Raw genomic sequence first — 21086 nt, forward strand, 5'->3', positions numbered from 1 at the left:
AACAAGGCAGTTAACCCACTCCACTGTTCCCCTGAACAAGGCAGTTAACCCACTGTTCCCCTGAACAAGGCAGTTAACCCACTGTTCCCCTGTACAAGGCAGTTAACCCACTGTTCCCCTGAACAAGGCAGTTAACCCACTGTTCCCCTGAACAAGGCAGTTAACCCACTGTTCCCCTGAACAAGGCAGTTAACCCACTGTTCCCCTGAACAAGGCAGTTAACCCACTGTTCCCCTGAACAAGGCAGTTAACCCACTGTTCCCCTGAACAAGGCAGTTAACCCACTGTTCCCCTGAACAAGGCAGTTAACCCACTGTTCCCCTGAACAAGGCAGTTAACCCACTGTTCCCCTGAACAAGGCAGTTAACCCACTGTTCCTAGGCATCATTGACCATAAGTGTATCTTCTTAACTGACTTGCCTAGTTAAATAAAGATAAAATAGACTGTGACAAATAAATATGTTTATCAGCCAAGTTGCTCTTTTGGTTAATGAATAGGTTTTATATCTTGGCTAGTCAATAAATGTTGCTACCTTTACTTAGCATAGAATAAATATCTTATGCAGAGTCGTGTTCGGGTCCATTTGGGTCTATCAGCTGTAATTACATAGACCGGAGACCAGATGACAGGTCCCGGGTCAGGTCTCTGTTATTTGGGATCGGGTGGACCCGTGAAAAAAACTCGGGTGGTCACGTTATTGGAGTTTCTCATTTCTTCTACAGTAGGTGGCAGTAATTTACCAGTAGATGGAATAAGTATCTCCACATCCGAAAATGAAGAAGAGAAGGTGTCACGCTTTAGTACACCTCTCAAAGATACCGGTTCCTTCTGCTAGTTGTACTCTCACACACACACTGTGCCTCTTTAGCCAACTGAAGAGAAAATACCCCCGACACCGATTACTCCCTACGACATGATTTTATGACAGAATTAATATCAAACGTGGTCAGTTTCGTTTTATAATTAAAAACATCCCACAGTGGCTCGCTAGCTAGGCTAGCTACTCCTGTATTAGCAGCAGTAGCACTTGGCTACCTAGCTAGCTGCCTGAATTAGTGTTACTTGTTGTTGTTGCTGTCACGTCTCAAACAAATCACAGATGTAGAACAAGCTCTTCAAGGGTAAGTGTTGCAATAGCTGTGGCTATCTAAATTATACTCCTGCTTTTGATGGCCATGAATAATAATAATTAAAAAAAGGGCGTAATGTCATAAAAATAAGGTACCTTAGCTAGTTAGCATTTAAAAAAAAATGTTTTTATTTGTTTTGTTTTTTAAGCTTTTATCACGTATTAGCTGGATTGGGGTGTCGTTGGTGACTATGACAACGAACCGTTTAATCAAGTCGACAGTTTGCTAACAGTTTGCTAGTGAACGTAACGTTAGCTAGCCATCAATCAAAGGCAATGATTGCCTTGAGATTATCGGATGATTTATCCTATGCTATTGTCACACTGACGATTAGCTAACGTTACCTGTTATCTCTAACCTAGTCAGTACAGTTAGCTAACGTTGCAAAAAAATTTAAAACTCCACCAGAGACAGGCTAACGTTAGCTGGTAGCAAGCTAGCTAACCATATGCTGCACCTGCCAGTTGTTAGCTAACAAGCAAGCTAGTTATGCTAACTAACATAGTTAGCATAACTAGCTACCCAGAAACATGATGTTAATGTTAGCAAACAAGTTAGTCATTCAAAGCAACTTACTAGCAACATTTGAAAGGTTTTGTTTGACTAGCTGACCAAATTTGTAAGGTAAGCTCGCTAACTTCGGATAATTAACGTTAGTTGTTTGCACTTTGAATAACTCGGCTAATTTGCTAGCTAACAATAATATTAAGGACTGTCAAGGAGATGGCTTGGTTTTAGCTTCTAGACAAGTCTCTTTCGCTTGCAAACTGTTAATGAAATCTGTGAATTCAGATACTGAGCCATCATTTAAATACAATCGATGCTTAAGGATAAGAGTTGGTATCTAACTAGCTTACTAGTTAGCTAATACATATTTGTTGCGCAAACAATGCGTTAATAAATTATAACTTATTATTTCCTGAACAGCAGCAGTGTTGTCAAAGAATAATTCAAACTCAACCTGTTGTTTTTCAATGCTTTGTGATGTTTGTCCTGAATGTTGCTATAATTTGGCAAGTTAAGTATCATTGTTATGGGTTTGATTTGAAAGCTGTTCTGCATATGTGTAGCTTACTGTTCTCAACATATGGATCAAATTAACTTTTTTTTTTGCTATTGAATGTCTGTTACTCTACTGTACTATGAGTTTTTACAAACTGAGTATTGGATCTTCATACTGTCATACTGAGGACACTGTATTGATTTGCCTGTCAATTTATTTTAGCACTGTCTCCCAGTGCTCTCAGAGTACAGTGATTGTGAAACCACTGCTACTCAGTTGCCATAGCATATAAGACTGATGGAGATTTCACCACAAGCAGTGAATGATAATGGGGTACTGTCTGGGACAATTATGTTCAGTAGAACACACACACACACACACACACACACACACACACACACACACACACACACACACACACACACACACACACACACACACACACACACACACACACACACACACACACACACACACACACACATCAAATAGGCATACGATGTACTGTCTACCGTTGCACAAGGCATTTTCTTGGGTTAGCTTGGATGGCTGCTGACAGAATAGGGAGTTATCTGACGAGTGTCAAATGTCTGGAGAGAAGAACACTTTACATTCACCCAAGAGAGCCATTTGGAAATGTTTAAGGATTGATTTAAGCAGGGAATGGCAGCTGGGAGAGTAGGGAATGATGTGCAGCGTACATCTGGAAGGCTTTTCCTATGAAGTGTGTGTCAGACTGACTGAGTGAAGTAAGGATCCCTTGTGAGTGTCTGGTTGCCTAAGTCTCCACTGTGCTGCTGTGGCACATCTTTGTTGGTTTATTTGTCAATAGGATGGATGGATGGATGGATGGATGGATGGATGGATGGGGGGGATGGATGGATGGGGGGGATGGATGGATGGGGGATGGATGGATGGATGGATGGATGGATGGGGGGGATGGATGGATGGGGGATGGATGGATGGATGGATGGGGGATGGATGGATGGATGGGGGATGGATGGATGGGGGGTGGATGGATGGATGGATGGATGGGGGGGGGATTCAGTCAGTGTTTATATGTTGCATTCGTATGCAACCAGGCAGTGTGTGTGTGTGTTCTTTGCCTAGATCTCTCTTCAGAAACATCTCCTCAGCACCTATTATCTGGGAATACAGCATTATGTTTAGTCTCGGTGGAAGTCGACAGTGAGTTAGAGAGTTGCAGTGAAAGAGGTCATCATATATCCTCTAGGGTTGGGCATGTATCCAGATTTTCATACCGTTTCTGTACCATACCATGGTATACTGTATTACCGAAAGTACACACAAGGGGGCCAATGAGGTAGCAAACCAAATACATAGCTGGATCCCCGGTGTCCAGCCAATGAGGTAGCAAACCAAATACATAGCTTGATCCCCGGTGTCCAGCCAATGAGGTAGCAAACCAAATACATAGCTTGATCCCCGGTGTCCAGCCAATGAGGTAGCAAACCAAATACATAGCTGGATCCCCGGTGTCCAGCCAATGAGGTAGCAAACCAAATACATAACATAGCTGGATAAGAGCGTCTGCTAAATGACTTAAATGTAAATGTAATGTAATCCCCGGTGTCCAGCCAATGAGGTAGCAAACCAAATACATAACATAGCTGGATCCCTGAGCTGAATATCATTTATTTGCCACATCTCAGGTTTCTTATAGTTTATACTGAACTTATAGTTTTATAAGCAGTGGCATAGCACACACCCCCACAGCCAAATGCCCCCCCCCCCCTCGAAGAAAATCATGAATTACCCCAGTATACGGTATAACGCCAAACGCCTAATATCCAATATCTGTGGTTTTGAAATTGAAGGAGTCCTTTACATTTAAAAAAAACAAACATTTCTAGTTAGTTTTCTTGTTTGGGATTTGAGGAATCCCTGTACTTTGTGACAACTGGTTATAAAAAGGCCTTCATGTTACATTCGGGTTACATTTGATTAGTGGGCTATTTCTCCATTGAAACGTTGTCGTTGTAACGTATGAAGTAAGATGATACAGGTTAGTGCTCGTGATTGGGTGTGTGTGGGGGGGATACAGTTACTCCAGTATTGTTTCCTTTATAGCGTGTTCTCCATCTTCTTTTTAAATAGGCAGTCAATTTGTTTTGTTGTCTCTTTATTTCCATGACTAATTAAAATGTGTGTTCTCATGGCTCTCTCTCTCCTCTCTCTGCAACAGACACACGGTGAAGCAATATGTTTGGAACATTGAATCGCAATAAAATCACAGTATTGAATCGCAAAATCGTGAGAATCGCAATGCATATCGTATCGGCACCTAAGTATCGTGAGGTTCCTGGTAATTCCCAGTCCTAGTTAATGCATCAGAGGATCGCCTGCATACAATTTCAGTGCTAGGTTTCTTAGATGGCTTATTTATATATATATATATATTTATTAGCAGTGAATTGTGCCATGGCCAGCTTCTATCACCAGTCATACACTAACTGTGCTTCAGAGGGACTACCTCTACACACAAGACTGCACTTGATATTTTAAGGACTGGTTGATCTGTCTTAATAATCTATTTTTGTTTCCTTTTTTTTCGCCCTCTGTGTCTAGTGTTTTGATATCTATTTCATTGTTATCTGCCTGGTAACATTGTTACCTTGTAGGACACTGTTCCTTTGTCCAGAGAATTTTCAGTGTTCCCTCAAAGTGCTCTTGATGGGGCCATTCATGTGCTGAACATTCATTAAAAAGAACCATCTGTCAGCCCTTACTGACAGGCAGGCAGCATGTGATGCTCTCTCAACAATTCAAGCAGGCTTCTGTCTGTCTGTCTGTCTGTCTGTCTGTCTGTCTGTCTGTCTGTCTGTCTGTCTGTCTGTCTGTCTGTCTGTCTGTCTGTCTGTCTGTCTGTCTGTCTGTCTGTCTGTCTGTCTGTCTGTCTGTCTGTCTGTCTGTCTGTCTGTCTGTCTGTCTGTCTGTCTGTCTGTCTGTCTGTCTGTCTGTCTGTCTGTCTGTCTGTCTGTCTGTCTGTCTGTCTGTCTGTCTGTCTGTCTGTCTGTCTGTCTGTCTGTCTGTCTGTCTGTCTGTCTGTCTGTCTGTCTGTCTGTCTGTCTGTCTGTCTGTCTGTCTGTCTGTCTGTCTGTCTGTCTGTCTGTCTGTCTGTCTGTCTGTCTGTCTGTCTGTCTGTCTGTCTGTCTGTCTGTCTGTCTGTCTGTCTGTCTGTCTGTCTGTCTGTCTGTCTGTCTGTCTGTCTGTCTGTCTGTCTGTCTGTCTGTCTGTCTGTCTGTCTGTCTGTCTGTCTGTCTGTCTGTCTGTCTGTCTGTCTGTCTGTCTGTCTGTCTGTCTGTCTGTCTGTCTGTCTGTCTGTCTGTCTGTCTGTCTGTCTGTCTGTCTGTCTGTCTGTCTGTCTGTCTGTCTGTCTGTCTGTCTGTCTGTCTGTCTGTCTGTCTGTCTGTCTGTCTGTCTGTCTGTCTGTCTGTCTGTCTGTCTGTCTGTCTGTCTGTCTGTCTGTCTGTCTGTCTGTCTGTCTGTCTGTCTGTCTGTCTGTCTGTCTGTCTGTCTGTCTGTCTGTCTGTCTGTCTGTCTGTCTGTCTGTCTGTCTGTCTGTCTGTCTGTCTGTCTGTCTGTCTGTCTGTCTGTCTGTCTGTCTGTCTGTCTGTCTGTCTGTCTGTCTGTCTGTCTGTCTGTCTGTCTGTCTGTCTGTCTGTCTGTCTGTCTGTCTGTCTGTCTGTCTGTCTGTCTGTCTGTCTGTCTGTCTGTCTGTCTGTCTGTCTGTCTGTCTGTCTGTCTGTCTGTCTGTCTGTCTGTCTGTCTGTCTGTCTGTCTGTCTGTCTGTCTGTCTGTCTGTCTGTCTGTCTGTCTGTCTGTCTGTCTGTCTGTCTGTCTGTCTGTCTGTCTGTCTGTCTGTCTGTCTGTCTGTCTGTCTGTCTGTCTGTCTGTCTGTCTGTCTGTCTGTCTGTCTGTCTGTCTGTCTGTCTGTCTGTCTGTCTGTCTGTCTGTCTGTCTGTCTGTCTGTCTGTCTGTCTGTCTGTCTCCTCCTCAAAATATGTTTTTCTGTGTCGAGTGCCAACAACCAGAGTAATTGGCTGTTGCAGTGCTTCTCATGTGGTGCTTTAAGATATTGGGCTGACACACAGGCCGTGGCACACTGGCAGGAATGAGACCAAGAAAGTGAGACACACAGACACTCTCTCTCTCATTTTTCTACTCCAGCCAGACAGCACTGACATGGTGAATACATAATCTGTAGCCTGTCAGCTACCCTTCACCTCTCATAACATGAGATCACAGACGAGGCATGCTGGCTCTAGATGGATCATCCTATCTCGTCTTTGTTTGACAAAGCACCGTTGTGTTGCACTACTATGGCTATCAGATACTATCAGCACTATTCTACCCATGTTAACAATTCAGGAACCTCTTTACCAACAAAGAGGTTGTGTTTGGCGTGTGGTACAAGATGATGGAATCTGTTTGGCTATCTTTCTCTCCCAGAAAGCTCACTAAGGATGGTCTTATCTTTTCCAGGGTTTTTCCTAGCTTGTTTTTTTTAAAAGTGATACCGATCAGTCTACCAATGTGGGCTAGTGCATTACTGTAATAACTAGTTGGTGTCTGAAAGGCTACATGCCTATATCCCAATGTATACTATGCTGACAGTTATCAGGAATATTGTTTTGTTTGATCAACAAATCTCTCAGTAAACGGGTGGTTTTTTTTCCATTCAATGTGCCGTTTTGCCTCTTGAGTCAAAAGAAGAGTTGACCCCGGAGGATTGGTGAGCACAGCCAGGTGAGAGGAACCGCTGTCTTGTACCAGAGCTGATTTAAAAAACGGAGATCCCCCCCCATGCAATGACACAGCGTGACACTAGGCACTAGTGGTGCAGTTAAAAACACACTCGGCACAATGAACACCGGTGTCTTAGAATTCACCGCCTGCAGGGCCGGAATAACAAGTCATAGGCCCCGGGACTGTTGATTGATTTCATTCCATTATCTGCCTGTTGTTACTGTACAATATGTGTTGTTGACTGTGATAAAGGAATGGGATCAGAGGTATATGTTTGGAGAACCTGATTTCCACTGTAACAACACACCTTTTACAATGAAGCATTCTGTGCATCATCACATTTGCAGACCTATGTAAGAGAGCCTACAATTTTTAATGGGGTGAGTAGATAGTCCCCGCTACTGTAGTGTAGTCTGGGACACTAGAATGATCAGGGCTTCTCCTCTACTGTAGTGTAGTCTGGGACACTAGAATGATGAGGGCTTCTCCTCTACTGTAGTGTAGTCTGGGACACTAGAATGATCAGGGCTTCTCCTCTACTGTAGTGTAGTCTGGGACACTAGAATGAGAGCTTCTCCTCTACTGTAGTGTAGTCTGGGACACTAGAATGATCAGGGCTTCTCCTCTACTGTAGTGTAGTCTGGGACACTAGAATGAGAGCTTCTCCTCTACTGTAGTGTAGTCTGGGACACTAGAATGAGAGCTTCTCCTCTACTGTAGTGTAGTCTGGGACACTAGAATGAGAGCTTCTCCTCTACTGTAGTGTAGTCTGGGACACTAGAATGATCAGGGCTTCTCCTCTACTGTAGTGTAGTCTGGGACACTAGAATGATCAGGGCTTCTCCTCTACTGTAGTGTAGTCTGGGACACTAGAATGAGAGCTTCTCCTCTACTGTAGTGTAGTCTGGGACACTAGAATGATCAGGGCTTCTCCTCTACTGTAGTGTAGTCTGGGACACTAGAATGAGAGCTTCTCCTCTACTGTAGTGTAGTCTGGGACACTAGAATGATCAGGGCTTCTCCTCTACTGTAGTGTAGTCTGGGACACTAGAATGATCAGGGCTTCTCCTCTACTGTAGTGTAGTCTGGGACACTAGAATGATCAGGGCTTCTCCTCTACTGTAGTGTAGTCTGGGACACTAGAATGATCAGGGCTTCTCCTCTACTGTAGTGTAGTCTGGGACACTAGAATGATCAGGGCTTCTCCTCTACTGTAGTGTAGTCTGGGACACTAGAATGATCAGGGCTTCTCCTCTACTGTAGTGTAGTCTGGGACACTAGAATGATGAGGGCTTCTCCTCTACTGTAGTGTAGTCTGGGACACTAGAATGAGAGCTTCTCCTCTACTGTAGTGTAGTCTGGGACACTAGAATGATCAGGGCTTCTCCTCTACCGTAGTGTAGTCTGGGACACTAGAATGATGAGGGCTTCTCCTCTACTGTAGTGTAGTCTGGGACACTAGAATGATGAGGGCTTCTCCTCTACTGTAGTGTAGTCTGGGACACTAGAATGATCAGGGCTTCTCCTCTACTGTAGTGTAGTCTGGGACACTAGAATGATGAGGAGTGCTTCCCCTCTACTGTAGTGTAGTCTGGGACACTAGAATGAGAGCTTCTCCTCTACTGTAGTGTAGTCTGGGACACTAGAATGAGAGCTTCTCCTCTACTGTAGTGTAGTCTGGGACACTAGAATGATCAGGGCTTCTCCTCTACTGTAGTGTAGTCTGGGACACTAGAATGATGAGGAGTGCTTCCCCTCTACTGTAGTGTAGTCTGGGACACTAGAATGAGAGCTTCTCCTCTACTGTAGTGTAGTCTGGGACACTAGAATGATCAGGGCTTCTCCTCTACTGTAGTGTAGTCTGGGACACTAGAATGAGAGCTTCTCCTCTACTGTAGTGTAGTCTGGGACACTAGAATGAGAGCTTCTCCTCTACTGTAGTGTAGTCTGGGACACTAGAATGATGAGGGCTTCTCCTCTACTGTAGTGTAGTCTGGGACACTAGAATGATGAGGAGTGCTTCCCCTCTACTGTAGTGTAGTCTGGGACACTAGAATGAGAGCTTCTCCTCTACTGTAGTGTAGTCTGGGACACTAGAATGAGAGCTTCTCCTCTACTGTAGTGTAGTCTGGGACACTAGAATGAGAGCTTCTCCTCTACTGTAGTGTAGTCTGGGACACTAGAATGAGAGCTTCTCCTCTACTGTAGTGTAGTCTGGGACACTAGAATGAGAGCTTCTCTCTACTGTAGTGTAGTCTGGGACACTAGAATGAGAGCTTCTCCTCTGTAGTCTGTAGTGTAGTCTGGGACACTAGAATGAGAGCTTCTCCTCTACTGTAGTGTAGTCTGGGACACTAGAATGAGAGCTTCTCCTCTACTGTAGTGTAGTCTGGGACACTAGAATGAGAGCTTCTCCTCTACTGTAGTGTAGTCTGGGACACTAGAATGATCAGGGCTTCTCCTCTACTGTAGTGTAGTCTGGGACACTAGAATGATCAGGGCTTCTCCTCTACTGTAGTGTAGTCTGGGACACTAGAATGAGAGCTTCTCCTCTACTGTAGGACTGGGACACTAGAATGATCAGGTGCTTCTCCTCTACTGTAGTGTAGTCTGGGACACTAGAATGAGAGCTTCTCCTCTACTGAGTGTAGTCTGGGACACTTGATCAGGGCTTCTCTCTACTGTAGTGTAGTCTGGGACACTAGAATGATCAGGGCTTCTCCTCTACTGTAGTGTAGTCTGGGACACTAGAATGATCAGGGCTTCTCCTCTACTGTAGTGTAGTCTGGGACACTAGAATGATCAGGGCTTCTCCTCTACTGTAGTGTAGTCTGGGACACTAGAATGATCAGGGCTTCTCCTCTACTGTAGTGTAGTCTGGGACACTAGAATGATCAGGGCTTCTCCTCTACTGGGACACTAGAATGATAGTCTGGGGACACTAGAATGAGAGCTTCTCCTCTACTGTAGTGTAGTCTGGGACACTAGAATGATCAGGGCTTCTCCTCTACTGTAGTGTAGTCTGGGACACTAGAATGATGAGGGCTTCTCCTCTACTGTAGTGTAGTCTGGGACACTAGAATGATGAGGGCTTCTCCTCTACTGTAGTGTAGTCTGGGACACTAGAATGATCAGGGCTTCTCCTCTACTGTAGTGTAGTCTGGGACACTAGAATGATGAGGGCTTCTACTGTAGTGTAGTCTGGGACACTAGAATGATGAGAGCTTCTCCTCTACTGTAGTGTAGTCTGGGACACTAGAATGAGAGCTTCTCCTCTACTGTAGTGTAGTCTGGGACACTAGAATGATCAGGGCTTCTCCTCTACTGTAGTGTAGTCTGGGACACTAGAATGATGAGGAGTGCTTCCCCTCTACTGTAGTGTAGTCTGGGACACTAGAATGATTCTCCTCTAGTAGTGTAGTCTGGGACACTAGAATGATCCTTCTCCTCTACTGTAGTGTAGTCTGGGACACTAGAATGATGAGCTTCTCCTCTACTGTAGTGTAGTCTGGGACACTAGAATGATGAGCTTCTCCTCTACTGTAGTGTAGTCTGGGACACTAGAATGAATGAGAGCTTCTCCTCTACTGTAGTGTAGTCTGGGACACTAGAATGAGAGCTTCTCCTCTACTGTAGTGTAGTCTGGGACACTAGAATGATGAGCTTCTCCTCTACTGTAGTGTAGTCTGGGACACTAGAATGATGAGCTTCTCCTCTACTGTAGTGTAGTCTGGGACACTAGAATGAGAGCTTCTCCTCTACTGTAGTGTAGTCTGGGACACTAGAATGAGAGCTTCTCCTCTACTGTAGTGTAGTCTGGGACACTAGAATGAGAGCTTCTCCTCTACTCTCCTCTACTGTAGTGTAGTCTGGGACACTAGAATGAGAGCTTCTCCTCTACTGTAGTGTAGTCTGGGACACTAGAATGAGAGCTTCTCCTCTACTGTAGTGTAGTCTGGGACACTAGAATGAGAGCTTCTCCTCTACTGTAGTGTAGTCTGGGACACTAGAATGATCTCTTCTCTCTACTGTAGTGTAGTCTGGGACACTAGAATGATGAGGTAGTCTTCTCCTCTACTGTAGTGTAGTCTGGGACACTAGAATGATGAGGGCTTCTCCTCTACTGTAGTGTAGTCTGGGACACTAGAATGATCAGGGCTTCTCCTCTACTGTAGTGTAGTCTGGGACACTAGAATGATCAGGGCTTCTCCTCTACTGTAGTGTAGTCTGGGACACTAGAATGATGAGGGCTTCTCCTCTACTGTAGTGTAGTCTGGGACACTAGAATGAGAGCTTCTCCTCTACTGTAGTGTAGTCTGGGACACTAGAATGATGAGGGCTTCTCCTCTACTGTAGTGTAGTCTGGGACACTAGAATGATGAGGGCTTCTCCTCTACTGTAGTGTAGTCTGGGACACTAGAATGATGAGGGCTTCTCCTCTACTGTAGTGTAGTCTGGGACACTAGAATGATCTTCTCCTCTACTGTAGTGTAGTCTGGGACACTAGAATGATGAGCTTCTCCTCTACTGTAGTGTAGTCTGGGACACTAGAATGAGAGCTTCTCCTCTACTGTAGTGTAGTCTGGGACACTAGAATGATCAGGGCTTCTCCTCTACTGTAGTGTAGTCTGGGACACTAGAATGATGAGGAGCTTCTCCTCTACTGTAGTGTAGTCTGGGACACTAGAATGACTTCTCCTCTACTGTAGTGTAGTCTGGGACACTAGAATGATTCTCCTCAGGGCTTCTCCTCTACTGTAGTGTAGTCTGGGACACTAGAATGAGAGCTTCTCCTCTACTGTAGTGTAGTCTGGGACACTAGAATGAGAGCTTCTCCTCTAGTAGTGTAGTCTGGGACACTAGAATGAGAGCTTCTCCTCTACTGTAGTGTAGTCTGGGACACTAGAATGATGAGGGCTTCTCCTCTACTGTAGTGTAGTCTGGGACACTAGAATGAGACTTCTCCTCTAGTAAGTCTGGGACACTAGAATGAGAGCTTCTCCTCTACTGTAGTGTAGTCTGGGACACTAGAATGATGAGGTCTGGGACACTAGAATGAGAGCTTCTCCTCTACTGTAGTGTAGTCTGGGACACTAGAATGAGAGCTTCTCCTCTACTGTAGTGTAGTCTGGGACACTAGAATGAGAGCTTCTCCTCTACTGTAGTGTAGTCTGGGACACTAGAATGAGAGCTTCTCCTCTACTGTAGTGTAGTCTGGGACACTAGAATGATGAGGGCTTCTCCTCTACTGTAGTGTAGTCTGGGACACTAGAATGATGAGAGCTTCTCCTCTACTGTAGTGTAGTCTGGGACACTAGAATGAGAGCTTCTCCTCTACTGTAGTGTAGTCTGGGACACTAGAATGAGAGCTTCTCCTCTACTGTAGTGTAGTCTGGGACACTAGAATGAGAGCTTCTCCTCTACTGTAGTGTAGTCTGGGACACTAGAATGAGAGCTTCTCCTCTGACTGTAGTGTAGTCTGGGACACTAGAATGAGAGCTTCTCCTCTACTGTAGTGTAGTCTGGGACACTAGAATGAGAGCTTCTCCTCTACTGTAGTGTAGTCTGGGACACTAGAATGATGAGGGCTTCTCCTCTACTGTAGTGTAGTCTGGGACACTAGAATGAGAGCTTCTCCTCTACTGTAGTGTAGTCTGGGACACTAGAATGAGAGCTTCTCCTCTACTGTAGTGTAGTCTGGGACACTAGAATGATCAGGGCTTCTCCTCTACTGTAGTGTAGTCTGGGACACTAGAATGAGAGCTTCTCCTCTACTGTAGTGTAGTCTGGGACACTAGAATGAGAGCTTCTCCTCTACTGTAGTGTAGTCTGGGACACTAGAATGAGAGCTTCTCCTCTACTGTAGTGTAGTCTGGGACACTAGAATGAGAGCTTCTCCTCTACTGTAGTGTAGTCTGGGACACTAGAATGAGAGCTTCTCCTCTACTGTAGTGTAGTCTGGGACACTAGAATGAGAGCTTCTCCTCTACTGTAGTGTAGTCTGGGACACTAGAATGAGAGCTTCTCCTCTACTGTAGTGTAGTCTGGGACACTAGAATGAGAGCTTCTCCTCTACTGTAGTGTAGTCTGGGACACTAGAATGAGAGCTTCTCCTCTACTGTAGTGTAGTCTGGGACACTAGAATGAGAGCTTCTCCTCTACTGTAGTGTAGTCTGGGACACTAGAATGAGAGCTTCTCCTCTACTGTAGTGTAGTCTGGGACACTAGAATGAGAGCTTCTCCTCTACTGTAGTGTAGTCTGGGACACTAGAATGAGAGCTTCTCCTCTACTGTAGTGTAGTCTGGGACACTAGAATGAGAGCTTCTCCTCTACTGTAGTGTAGTCTGGGACACTAGAATGAGAGCTTCTCCTCTACTGTAGTGTAGTCTGGGACACTAGAATGATGAGCTTCTCCTCTACTGTAGTGTAGTCTGGGACACTAGAATGAGAGCTTCTCCTCTACTGTAGTGTAGTCTGGGACACTAGAATGAGAGCTTCTCCTCTACTGTAGTGTAGTCTGGGACACTAGAATGAGAGCTTCTCCTCTACTGTAGTGTAGTGTAGTCTGGGACACTAGAATGAGAGCTTCTCCTCTACTGTAGTGTAGTCTGGGACACTAGAATGACACTAGAATGAGCTTCTCCTCTACTGTAGTGTAGTCTGGGACACTAGAATGATCAGGGCTTCTCCTCTACTGTAGTGTAGTCTGGGACACTAGAATGATCAGCTTCTCCTCTACTGTAGTGTAGTCTGGGACACTAGAATGATCAGCTTCTCCTCTACTGTAGTGTAGTCTGGGACACTAGAATGATCAGAGCTTCCTCTACTGTAGTGTAGTCTGGGACACTAGAATGATCAGGGCTTCTCCTCTACTGTAGTGTAGTCTGGGACACTAGAATGATCAGGGCTTCCCCTCTACTGTAGTGTAGTCTGGGACACTAGAATGAGAGCTTCTCCTCTACTGTAGTGTAGTCTGGGACACTAGAATGATTCTCCTCTACTGTAGTGTAGTCTGGGACACTAGAATGATCAGGGCTTCCCTCTACTGTAGTGTAGTCTGGGACACTAGAATGAGAGCTCAGGGCTTCTCCTCTACTGTAGTGTAGTCTGGGACACTAGAATGAGAGCTTCTCCTCTACTGTAGTGTAGTCTGGGACACTCAGGGCCTCTCTACTGTAGTGTAGTCTGGGACACTAGAATGAGAGCTTCTCCTCTACTGTAGTGTAGTCTGGGACACTAGAATGATCAGGGCTTCTCCTCTACTGTAGTGTAGTCTGGGACACTAGAATGAGAGCTTCTCCTCTACTGTAGTGTAGTCTGGGACACTAGAATGATCAGGGCTTCTCCTCTACTGTAGTGTAGTCTGGGACACTAGAATGAATGAGTGTAGTCTGGGACACTAGAATGATTCTCCTCTACTGTAGTGTAGTCTGGGACACTAGAATGAGAGCTTCTCCTCTACTGTAGTGTAGTCTGGGACACTAGAATGAGAGCTTCTCCTCTACTGTAGTGTAGTCTGGGACACTAGAATGAGAGCTTCTCCTCTACTGTAGTGTAGTCTGGGACACTAGAATGATCAGAGGCTTCTCCTCTACTGTAGTGTTCTGGGACACTAGAATGAGAGCTTCTCCTCTACTGTAGTGTAGTCTGGGACACTAGAATGAGAGCTTCTCCTCTACTGTAGTGTAGTCTGGGACACTAGAATGATCAGGGCTTCTCCTCTACTGTAGTGTAGTCTGGGACACTAGAATGAGAGCTTCTCCTCTACTGTAGTGTAGTCTGGGACACTAGAATGACACTGGGACACTAGAATGAGAGCTTCTCCTCTACTGTAGTGTAGTCTGGGACACTAGAATGAGAGCTCAGTAGTGTAGTCTTCTAGAATGATGAGGGCTCTACTGTAGTGTAGTCTGGGACACTAGAATGAGAGCTTCTCCTCTACTGTAGTGTAGTCTGGGACACTAGAATGAGAGCTTCTCCTCTACTGTAGTGTAGTCTGGGACACTAGAATGAGAGCTTCTCCTCTACTGTAGTGTAGTCTGGGACACTAGAATGAGAGCTTCTCCTCTACTGTAGTGTAGTCTGGGACACTAGAATGAGAGCTTCTCCTCTACTGTAGTGTAGTCTGGGACACTAGAATGAGAGCTTCTCCTCTACTGTAGTGTAGTCTGGGACACTAGAATGATCAGGGCTTCTCCTCTACTGTAGTGTAGTCTGGGACACTAGAATGATGAGGAGAAGAAAAACGTAACTATTTTACTAGAAAACATTGTCGCTCCTCGCTGCTACTTGTGCCACTGCCTGCCAGCAGCGTACTTCTCTGAATAAAAGGCATTGTGCTAAACACCGCTCTGTCAAGCCTTTGACTGTGTAATAGCCAGCCCTTTCATTACCCGTGTAAGAGGGGGGGAGAAGTGAGTTTCTTTGAACTCTTTCCAATATAGTGCACTACTTTTGACCAGAGCCCTCGTGCACTACTTTTGACCAGAGCCCTCGTGCACTACTTTCGACCAGAGCCCTCGTGCACTACTTTTGACCAGAGCCCTCGTGCACTACTTTTGACCAGAGCCCTCGTGCACTACTTTTGACCAGAGCCCTCGTGCACTACTTTTGACCAGAGCCCTCGTGCACTACTTTCGACCAGAGCCCTCGTGCACTACTTTTGACCAGAGCCCTTGTGCACTACATAGGGATTAGGGTGCCAGTAGGACCACATACTGTGTGCAGCTCTGTGGATAATGGAGGTCAGGTTAAGTCATTATTGACTTATTCACACACAGACACACACACCGATCTCTCTCACACTCATACACACCGATCTCTCTCTCTCACACACACACACCAATCTTTCATACATCCACACACAAACATATATCTCACACACACCGATCTCTCACACGTACACACACAAACAGATATCTCACACACACCGATCTCTCACACGTACACACACAAACAGATATCTCACACACACCGATCTCTCTTCTCTCTCTCTCTCACACACACACCAATCTTTCATACATCCACACACAAACAGATATCTCACACACACCGATCTCTCTTCTCTCTCTCTCTCTCTCTCTCTCTCTCTCTCACACACCGCTCTCTCACACGTACACACACACCGATCTCTCTCTCTCTCTCACACACACCGATCTCTCACACACACACTATTGCTTTTCGTCCTCTCTGGTAATGGCTCCTCCAATGTACAGTACCAGTCAAGAGTGTGGACACACCTTCTCATTCCAGGGTTTTGTCTTTATTTTGACTACTACCTACGGCTGTAGAATAATAGTGAAGACATCAAAACTATGAAATAACACTCATGGTATCATGTAGTAACCAAAGAAGTGTTAAACAAATCAACATATATATATGTTATATTTGAGATTCTTCAAAATAGACACCCTTTGCCTTGATGACAGCTTTGCACACTCTTGAAATTCTCTCAACCTGCTTCATGAGGTAGTGACCTGGAATGCATTTAGATTAACAGGGTGTGCCTTGTTAAAAGTTAATTTGTGGAATTTATGTCCTTAATGCGTTTGAGCCAATCAGTTGTGTTGTGATAAGGTAGGGGGGGTATACAGAAGAGCCCTATTTGGTAAAAGACCAAGTCCATATTATGGCAAGAACAGCTCAAATAATCAAAGAGAAACGACAGTCCATCGTTACTTTAAGACATGAAGGTCAGTCAATATGGAACATTTCAAAAACTTAAAGTGCAGTCGAAAAAAACGATCAAGCGCAATGATGACTGGTTCTCATGAGGACCGCCACAAACGTTTGGACTGGTACTGGATGTAAATGTGGTTGGTGAAGCACAGCAGTGCTATCTAATGCATCCATTTGTAATAAATCTGTCTCCTCAAGCAGTTGGTGTGCAGGCAGCAATACTCGACTCAGTAAAGAGGATCATACCGCTTCCACTCTGACTAGGGAAAACCTGTTGGCTCGACAGATTGCTGGGCATATCACCATCCTATCGCTGAATGAAATGGAGTGCGCTTTTTTAAAGCACTGCAACGTTTAGGCTTTGGGCAAGAGTCTGTTTGGGCAAGAGTCTGTTTGGGCAAGAGTCTGTTTGGGCAAGAGTCTGTTTGGGCAAGAGTCTGTTTGGGCAAGAGTCTGTTTGGGCAAGAGTCTGTTTGGGCAAGAGTCTGTTTGGGCAAGAGTCTGTTTGGGCAAGAGTCTGTTTGGGCAAGAGTCTGTTTGGGCAAGAGTCTGTTTGGGCAAGAGTCTGTTTGGGCAGGGACACTTTATATTAGTCGGTGATGTTCTCTTTAGATATAGAGTACTTTTAACATTTTTAGTAATTTATCCATTAGATATGTCTCTTAATCCCTGTTTTATATCTACATGAATAAAGCTGAGCAAATGACAAGGTTCCAGACTAATACATAGGGTTGACTAGAACGAGAGGAGAAACGCCCCATGGTTATCATATATATATATATATCAGACTAATACATAGGGTTGACTAGCACTAGAACGAGAGGAGAAACGCCCCGTGGTTATCATATATATATATATATATATATCAGACTAATACATAGGGTTGACTAGCACTAGAACGAGAGGAGAAACGCCCCGTGGTTATCATATATATATATATATATCAGACTAATACATAGGGTTGACTAGCACTAGAACGAGAGGAGAAACGCCCCGTGGTTATCATATATATATCAGACTAATACATAGGGTTGACTAGCACTAGAACGAGAGGAGAAACGCCCCGTGGTTATCATATATATATCAGACTAATACATAGGGTTGACTAGCACTAGAACGAGAGGAGAAACGCCCCGTGGTTATCATATATATATATATATATCAGACTAATACATAGGGTTGACTAGCACTAGAACGAGAGGAGAAACGCCCCGTGGTTATCATATATATATATATATATCAGACTAATACATAGGGTTGACTAGCACTAGAAAGAGAGGAGAAACGCCCGATGGTTATCATATATATATATCAGACTAATACATAGGGTTGACTAGCACTAGAACGAGAGGAGAAACGCCCCGTGGTTATCATATATATATATATCAGACTAATACATAGGGTTGACTAGCACTAGAACGAGAGGAGAAACGCCCCGTGGTTATCATATATATATATATATCAGACTAATACATAGGGTTGACTAGCACTAGAACGAGAGGAGAAACGCCCCGTGGTTATCATATATATATATATATCAGACTAATACATAGGGTTGACTAGCACTAGAACAAGAGGAGAAACGCCCCGTGGTTATCATATATATATATATCAGACTAATACATAGGGTTGACTAGCACTAGAACGAGAGGAGAAACGCCCCGTGGTTATCATATATATATATCAGACTAATACATAGGGTTGACTAGCACGAGAGGAGAAACGCCCCATGGTTATCATATATATATATATCAGACTAATACATAGGGTTGACTAGAACGAGAGGAGAAACGCCCCGTGGTTATCATATATATATATATCAGACTAATACATAGGGTTGACTAGCACTAGAACGAGAGGAGAAACGCCCCGTGGTTATCATATATATATATCAGACTAATACATAGGGTTGACTAGCACTAGAACGAGAGGAGAAACGCCCCATGGTTATCATATATATATATATCAGACTAATACATAGGGTTGACTAGCACTAGAACGAGAGGAGAAACGCCCCATGGTTATCATATATATATCAGACTAATACATAGGGTTGACTAGCACTAGAACGAGAGGAGAAACGCCCCATGGTTATCATATATATATCAGACTAATACATAGGGTTGACTAGCACTAGAACGAGAGGAGAAACGCCCCGTGGTTATCATATATATATATATATCAGACTAATACATAGGGTTGACTAGCACTAGAACGAGAGGAGAAACGCCCCGTGGTTATCATATATATATATATCAGACTAATACATAGGGTTGACTAGCACTAGAACGAGAGGAGAAACGCCCCATGGTTATCATATATATATATCAGACTAATACATAGGGTTGACTAGCACTAGAACGAGAGGAGAAACGCCCCGTGGTTATCATATATATATATATATATCAGACTAATACATAGGGTTGACTAGCACTAGAACGAGAGGAGAAACGCCCCATGGTTATCATATATATATCAGACTAATACATAGGGTTGACTAGCACTAGAACGAGAGGAGAAACGCCCCGTGGTTATCATATATATATATATATCAGACTAATACATAGGGTTGACTAGCACTAGAACGAGAGGAGAAACGCCCCGATGGTTATCATATATATATATCAGACTAATACATAGGGTTGACTAGCACTAGAACGAGAGGAGAAACGCCCCATGGTTATCATATATATATATATCAGACTAATACATAGGGTTGACTAGCACTAGAACGAGAAACGCCCCGAGAAACAGACCCATAGTGGTTATCATATATATATATATATATCAGACTAATACATAGGGTTGACTAGCACTAGACCGAGAGGAGAAACGCCCCGTGGTTATCATATATATATATATATCAGACTAATACATAGGGTTGACTAGCACTAGACCGAGAGGAGAAACGCCCCGTGGTTATCATATATATATATATCAGACTAATACATAGGGTTGACTAGCACTAGAACGAGAGGAGAAACGCCCCGTGGTTATCATATATATATATCAGACTAATACATAGGGTTGACTAGCACTAGAACGAGAGGAGAAACGCCCCGTGGTTATCATATATATATATCAGACTAATACATAGGGTTGACTAGCACTAGACCGAGAGGAGAAACGCCCCGTGGTTATCATATATATATATCAGACTAATACATAGGGTTGACTAGCACTAGAACGAGAGGAGAAACGCCCCATGGTTATCATATATATATATCAGACTAATACATAGGGTTGACTAGCACTAGAACGAGAGGAGAAACGCCCCGTGGTTATCATATATATATATCAGACTAATACATAGGGTTGACTAGCACTAGAACGAGAGGAGAAACGCCCCATGGTTATCATATATATATATCAGACTAATACATAGGGTTGACTAGCACTAGAACGAGAGGAGAAACGCCCCATGGTTATCATATATAAATCACGATCAAGCTGATATTGGTTTTAATACGCCAGTCGATAAAAAGAATTCCAAGAGAATGCAGTATGCTGGGCTCTATCGAGGCTATGTAGCTAGCTAAAAATAAATAGAATTGGGCTTTCCACAATCTATTAATTATATTTCTGACTAGTTTTTAGAAAGCACAGCTTTATCATTAAAACTGTGTAGCTGTAGCCTGCTAAATTTGTGAGAGAGGAATTCAGTCTGGTTTAACCAGGCTAATCTAGCTAGCACCATAGAAATCAGGCTGCTAATTGGGCTTTCCCTGATCTAGTCATTCTATTTCTATGAATGATTCAGTAGCTCCTAACCACCAAGGTCGTTTTCTGCATGCAGTAGGCTAATTCTACACGGAGTCTACAAAACATTATGGTACGTTGTTGACACTCAAACCGGTGCACCTGGCACCTCCTACCGTTCAAACCGGTGCACCTGGCACCTCCTACCGTTCAAACCGGTGGCACCTCCTACCGTTCAAACCGGTGCACCTGGCACCTCCTACTTCAAACCGGTGCACCTGGCAAAAACCGGTGCACCTGGCACCTCCTACCGTTCAAACCGGTGCACCTGGCACCTCCTACCGGCACCTTCAAACCGGTGCACCTGGCACCTCCTACCGTTCAAACCGGTGCACCTGGCACCTCCTCCTTCAAACCGGTGCACCTGGCACCTCCTCAAACCGGTGCCCTGGCACCTCCTACCGCAAACCTGGCACCTCCTACCGTTCAAACCGGTGCACCTGGCACCTCCTAAACCGGTGCACCTGGCACCTCCTACCGTTCAAACCGGTGCACCTGGCACCTCCTACCGTTCAAACCGGTGCACCTGGCACCTCCTACCGTTCAAACCGGTGCACCTGGCACCTCCTACCGTTCAAACCGGTGCACCTGGCACCTCCTACCGTTCAAACCGGTGCACCTGGCACCTCCTACCGTTCAAACCGGTGCACCCTGGCACCTCCTACCGTTCAAAGACACTTCAATATTTTGTCTTGCCCATTCACCCTCTGAAGGGCACACGTACACAATCCATGTCTCAATTGT

At 44.6% G+C, this 21086-nt stretch overlaps 1 protein-coding gene across 1 annotated transcript in view; it reads left to right on the forward strand.

Annotated features, from left to right (window-relative positions):
- The first annotated feature begins 812 nt into the window (after positions 1-812).
- Positions 813-21086, forward strand: part of LOC124018027 (arginine-glutamic acid dipeptide repeats protein-like) — a 276902-nt gene continuing 256628 nt past the window's right edge. The window contains exon 1 of the mRNA XM_046333281.1: positions 813-1122. The gene's annotated coding sequence lies outside the window, so the exon portion shown is untranslated. The remainder of the gene's footprint in view (positions 1123-21086) is intronic.

Source organism: Oncorhynchus gorbuscha, linkage group LG03, assembly GCF_021184085.1.
Source record: "Oncorhynchus gorbuscha isolate QuinsamMale2020 ecotype Even-year linkage group LG03, OgorEven_v1.0, whole genome shotgun sequence".
NCBI classification, from domain to species: Eukaryota; Metazoa; Chordata; class Actinopteri; order Salmoniformes; family Salmonidae; genus Oncorhynchus; species Oncorhynchus gorbuscha.